Raw genomic sequence first — 7,278 nt, 5'->3', positions numbered from 1 at the left:
CAAATTATTTTCTATTCTTTTAATTTAAAAAATCATCAACAAAATATTTTATTTTCAATTAAAATAAATTTCATCAGTAGTTCTTTTTAAAACTTTTTTTATTTTTTTTAATTTGAAAAATCATCGACATAATATTTTTTATTTTTTATTAAAATAAATTTCATCAATAATCTTTTTTAAATGTAAGTACATTTTTTGGTATATTTGTTTCATTATATATATAAGTACTTTTTTGGTTCAAAAAATATTTAGGGACTTAATCGCTCAAAATATGAAAGTCTATTGGCTTTTTTCAGGTTTTTTCTATTATTTTTTCACATTAATCAGTTTTATAGGTCATAAGAATGTATCTAACATGTCTTAGAAAATCCAAGAAGTTATTTAACAGGTTTCAAAATGTCCAAAGACTTATTTGTTCCAAAAATTTGTTCAAAGACTTAATTATTCCAAACACTAAAGTCCATTGAGTTTTTTTAAAACTTTTCCCTAAATCAATCAATATGTTTATAATCTATAACTATATAAAACGAATATGATATATGGATGAGCTGACATTTTAATATTTTAGTATTTTATAATTCTTTTAGTTGTGGTTTTGTTTTGGACATCCCACATCGATGGAGAAATGATATGTTGGAGAATAGATTTTATTTAAATGTGAAAAAAATGCCTTCGCTAAATATGTTTTTGGCACACTTTTATTTAAAGTAAATTATATATAAAGATAATGATAGGTGTCTTTGATAAGTAAAAGTGTTCATTGACTAAATATATCTAGAGGCCGATTTATGAATAAAAAAATTAATTGGAAAAATGAATTTATGAGGTAACGTCGTGAAAATTGTTGTTTTAAGTTCTAAATAACATAAAAATAAAACTATTAATGTTGCATCTTAAAATCTTGATAACAAAAATCTATTAATACAAATTAACCACTAAAGAAATACGTTTCATTTGAATTTGGTCCACTACTAAAACTTTGATATTTGATTTGAGTATTTTAAAATCTTGAATTGTAGCGGGGTTTTGTTCATCCTGCTTTCATGTTGAGATGATAAATTGGAGAATATATATATATATATATATATATATATATGGAGGTTTAAACGAGAACCCCTGTGATTTATGATAACGCGAGAACAACTCAATAACCTCAAACTTTTTAAATTAATAAATTAATTTATATTAAATATAAATAAATTAATAAGGGCAGTAATGTAATTAAGTAATTTTTATAATTTTTATAATTTTTATTTTATTTTAGTTAATTATAATTATCTTTTTTTTTCTTGCACGTTCGTTTCCACTGTCTTCTTTTTACTTGTAATAATTGTGTGATTGTGTAACCATAACCTATCGAAACCATGATCAATCGAGTGTAACCATAACCTATCGAAACCATGAGTAATCGTTGTGATAAATGTGYGATTGTCTAACCCTAACCGATCGAAACCATGATCAAATTGAGTGCGCAAGTGATGTTTTAATAGTGATATCACATGATTATCACATAACAGTGATATCACATGATTATCACACCCATATCACACCAAATCGTTTAGTCGATTTCGCCTGTAATCTTTATGATAAATGTGTGATTGTCTAATCCTAACCTATCGAAACCATGAGTAATCGTTGTGATAAATGTGTGATTGTCTAACCCTAACCGATCGAAACCATGATTAAATCGAGTGCGTTGTTACGATAGTGATATCACATGATTATCACACCCATATCACACCAAATCGGTAGTCGATTTCCAAAGTTAACCCTAGCCGAACGAAATCTTTGTGATAATTGTGTGATAATCACATGATTATCACACCAAAATCACACCAAATCGTGTTGAAATAAGCGATAACCATAATAGCACATTATGTTATCTAGATTATTGGATTTAGTGTGATCGTGCTTTTAAAATTTTATCACTTTGAATTCCAATATTACCCTTTTGCCTTTCAATTTTTTTTGAATTGTTTTAATTTAAAAAATCTTTTAATTTTTATTGTTATCACAATATGAGATTAATAGGTTGTTCTCGCGTTTTCGTAAATTACTGGGGTTCTCGTTTGAACCCTTCCCTATATATWTATATATATATATATATATATATATATATATATATATATATATATATATAAGGGATGGGGACATCTTTATGATGTATAAATATGCATAATAACAACAAAAATGGTGAGATGACTTCATATCAAGTAAAATATCGGTTTTTATTAATTTAATATCGGATATGTTAATGATCATATATTAGCACTTAACTTACTTCAATAGTTTTCTTCTAAAAATATTATAGCCACCGTGCAACGGTGCACAAGACTAGTTGTATATAATGGTGATCGCCTCTTATTTATAAGAGACGATAAGAGGTGCATTAACCTTTTATTGTTGGAAAAGAAAAACAAACAAACAATCGTTACCATTGTTAACCCAACCCGTCCTTACCCGAAGTCACTCAATACCTAATCGAGTTGTAAAATCTTCAAACCGTCAGTATTGGGTTAGAGTCATTTGAAGTCAACTCATCGCCTTTTTATATCATGGATTTAATATTATTGTTAAGTTGTTAAGGAATACATGTATATTAGACATCAGAAAGTTACCACGGTCCACATGTATAGGAAATGAAATCCATACTTGCTTATGTAATTGTCAGTGTCAATAAAAAGTTGTCGGCAAATATATTGTAAAATGATATACCAAAGTTTCAACCCGACCAACCCAACCCAACCCAACTCACATGAATCGATTGAGTTGGGTTAGATTGAGATTTCTCAAACCGTAGACATGTTGGAATGCCTTCGACCAAATCATCATGTATGACCCTACTCACATGGAGTAGAAATCGACATTTCTACCTTTAGTTATTGTTTCATACATTCATTAAGAATGTCAGATGCCATCCAATCTTTACCACAAGTTAAATAACCGTTTAATAATTGATATGATTGGTCTTTAATTGCCATTAAACGAAGGTAGCTGAAGATGCTTTGACCAGTTTTGAACTAACGCTGCAATATTTCTAACTCATCAGGGAAAAAAAAATGCATGTTAACATCTGCCTCTTTCTTCTAAGATCACTCGATCCCGATCCATGTGGCTCGAGAGGCGGTTTCGTACCAGGCGTCGTTTCTACCGGACGGACATAATCGTCGGTATTAGGGTCGACCAAATACTTCTGTAGATCTTGTGCTCAGCGTCATCATTATAACATGATTGGTATGATGCTTTCGTTCCGGATGTGGGAGCTTCGGGATCACCCACATGTCCTTTTGTCATTAATCATCACCGAAATAACTGACGATCTACATTACTTTCGTAAAACATGATTCGTTGGGCGATCTTGATTTTCTTGAATACGGTTTAATCTTGATACTAGTTCTTTATGTGTATTGAAGAATCTAGTGTGATAGAAGGTATCTGACTGTATTAATGCTTTACTATGTCTAGCTATCGTTTCTGAACATATATAAGTTAGGCACACTTGTCCTCCATGAACATTTTGCCATTGAGGAGTACCACCATGCATACTGCTTGCCTGACCATGGGGAACTGACTTGGGTCATCATGACCTTAAGGGCCGTTTATTAAACGTTTACCTGGTAAGTGTTTACTGGGTAATTTCTCTTACCGGATGAACATGGCGAAGGTCAAAAATGGTATCTGGTAAGAGCAATGATAAAGATGAAGAGTCTTACTTGGTAAGTGAGAGTGACGACTCTTACCCGAGTAAAATTGTTGCATACGATACCATTTTTTGATGTACTACAATCTTACTTGGTAAAATAAATTACAGTGTTGACTCCTAAGGGTAAGCGCTTACCGGGTAAGCATTTAGGTAAACGACACCTTAGTGTTCGAATTCAATTTTTTTACAGGACGACTAAAATGTCTAAAAGTTTAGAGATTTTAGAACCCTACAAAACAAAATGATTTTTATCCATATAAATCACCCATAATAATACCAACGGTTTGGTAGAATCCGATGCTTTTTGAGAAAATAACAATCGATCACCCAGAGAATCCCCGGTAATCTGTCACTAATTTGAATTACCTGCCAACAATTTACTCACCAACTTTTGTGACGGTTTTGTGATGGATCACTTTTATCAGCAAATTTTCCAAGAAAAAGTCTGTAAGCAATAGTTTTTCATTAGTAGTGAGAGAACCAAAAAGTGTCATGTCTAAAAGTTTTTTACAATAGGGTTTATATGACATTTTTTAATGTTTTAACAAATTTTTATTACGTTTCTAATATAAAGTGTCGTACCAAGTATTTATACGACACTATTTAGAAAAGAGTCCTACAAAGAAATTTGGTGTATAAGACACATTTCAAAATTGTCCTGCAAAATAGGTAATATGACACTTTATTACAAATCATTCTAAAAAACTTGTTAAAACGCATTAAAGTGTCCTAAATACCTATTAGAAATCTTTTAGATATAACATTTTATATATAGTTTGATCCTATAAAGTATTCTATCACAACGCTTAAACAATTATAAAGTAAATTTTGTTTGGTGATTTGTATCACCAATATCATTTAAGTTAAATGGGATTAATTTGTTGACCAATGTAATCTTGATAAATATTGAACAAGTAAGGTAGGTGCGGAGTGCACACTTGTTTGAGTTTATTTCGATTTAAAGTATAATGTTATTTAAGGGCGAAGCCCCTAAACGATGGGGGTCCGGGGGCAGCGCCCCTGGTAGCGGGGTCCAAGGGGAAGAGCCTCTGGCTCGGGTTAATGTTACTATATGGAAAATGCACGAAAATTCGAATTTGTGATTTTAAACCCGGTTTGTTGCCCTGTTTTTTAAACCCGGTTTGATGGTTCTGAAACTGCCGTTTGACAGTTTTCGAATTCTTTTTCGTATTGGTCATTTGATTTTCGAGGGTACATATAGATTCATAACAACGATTCTCAGTTCGAATTACTGAATTTTATCCGATTGAAGTTTCGATTGTACTATCGAAATATTTCAATCTGAAAGTGAATCAGAACTTTCAATAATCCAAGCAATCGAAACACCCGAAAATTCTAACAAATTTTCTTGTAGTGATAGAAGCAAAATTGGTTGAAGAATCACCATCCCAAAAGTGGGATGAGTGATATGGCATTTAAACACCATTTGAAGGCATTTACTTTTACTGCCTTCTAAACCTTTCTACCAGCAACTGTACTCGAGATTTAAAAACGTTTTCATTTCTTCCCAACTTAATGTAGTTGCACCAATAATTTCTGATGCCTTTATGGAATTCTACCTGATTGCATAACTAGTATACCTTAATCATTACACTCACCACTAAAAAACACCATACCAAATAAAGGTGGTGTATGGTTGGTTTGAGCTTGGCTCTAAAGGTCAAAAGTACCGGGAGGTCTCAAGTTCAAATCCAAGGAGGAATAAAAATCCCCTTGTGGCCACGGAGGTTCAAATGCGTTGGCTCCGGACTATCTACATACAAAGCAGGTGATCCCCTTGGATTAGTCGGCTCGCATAGCGGGTTAGATATCCAGGTTAATAAAAAAAACACCATACCACTAAGCACACATTCGCAACATATGATAATGTGATCCTCATGTTTAACACAATCTGAACACCATGTAGCATTCATATCGACATGCCTTTGAAGAATCCTTTTTCAGTTCATCATAATTCACAAACTTAATGAAGACCAGAGAGAGAGCATAATTCGAAACCCTTAAAGAGGCTCTTTGGTTCGTTTTAAGAATGGGAATGAAAACGAAAAATGAAAATACAAAGAGAATGGGAATAGTAACGAGCACCGCAATGGTGCTGTCTGTTTGGTTAAATTAGTATATCGATGAAATCTTGTTTTTTTATTTCTTATAAATAAATTTCATCCGACTTGAAAATATGTTCCATCCAATGTGAAAATAGAAAATATGTTTCATTCAAAATTGAGAGATGGATTAAGCAAAAATAAAATTTCCGTTACCCCCAATTTGGTTATTAGGTATGAAAATTAATGGGTGTGCGATAATGGACCCATTGTATTATATCAAAGCAAATCATGTTATTTATCATCATTAATCATTTTTACCGTTCAATACCCCCAACCAAACACCTCCTTATAACTGCAATTTTTACTCCATTACGTTTCTGGTTAATTAATTTCTCTACAAGAACATCCGTTGGCTAGAATATTAGTATCGTATAAGAATTCGGATTGAAAAGATTTTCTAGGTGAGGTTTAAAACGTTGCCCATATAGGTATCACTTATCAGAAGACAAGTTAAAAGGGTTCATAAATAGATGAGATATGGATTGTCCAGTGAGGGTCTAAAGAGAGTGCTATGGATCTCGTGCATGCAGGTGAGTCTCGTATCAAAGGATCATTAACAGTTCCGCTCCATCATAACTTTAGTCACAGCACACTTCAAAACAACTATCTCATGGTCAAATCAGCCTCAATAATATGTGACCAACTTTGATTATTGGAGGTTTAATAGCTAGATATCCCTTTAAGACATCTTTTTGAAGCAATGTACATATTATGACAACCATCAAACCTGATTTCTACACTCATAGACGATTAGTGTTACTACTTCAAGTTTTATTAGTTGTATCATATTTTCGTCACATGATTGGCTAGATTTAAGATAACTAGTTCAGTACAATGAATCATTGAATTCCCCTATGATATCATTAAGGGGCCGTTTGGTTTGCGGAATTTGATGGAATTGGAATGATAAATTCCTTTGACCAAATTACATTCCTTTGTTTGGTTCATATATTGAAATGGATGGAATCCTTCAAATTCCAATGAATTCCACAAGTTAAGGAATTCATCATTCCTTAGCATAATGGAAGGAATTGAATTCCATCAACACCCACAACGACCATGCTACTACTGTTTCTGATGCCCCACCCCTAACCCCCCACTACCACCACCACACCACTAATGTCACCGTCACCCACCCTACCCCACCACTAACTACCATGCCATTACTGTTGTCATTACACCCACCCACCCCCGGTAACTCACTGCACATCCCTGCTACGACCATGCTACTACTGTTACTATCACGCCCCTAACCTAACCCCCACCACCACCATACCATTATTGTCGCTATCACAGCTGCCACTTACCTCCACCCCACCCTACTCCACCCCACCACTAACCACCATGCCACTATTGTCGTTGTTATACCCACCCACTCCCAGCCACCCGACCACCATCCTACCACTGTCATCGTCATAACTGCCACCCATCCCCACTACCCCACCCCTC

Source organism: Cynara cardunculus (genome assembly GCF_001531365.2).
Source record: "Cynara cardunculus var. scolymus isolate 2C chromosome LG 13, CcrdV1, whole genome shotgun sequence".
In the NCBI taxonomy this organism is placed as follows: Eukaryota; Viridiplantae; Streptophyta; class Magnoliopsida; order Asterales; family Asteraceae; genus Cynara; species Cynara cardunculus.
Note: the sequence above shows the minus strand (reverse complement) of the source record.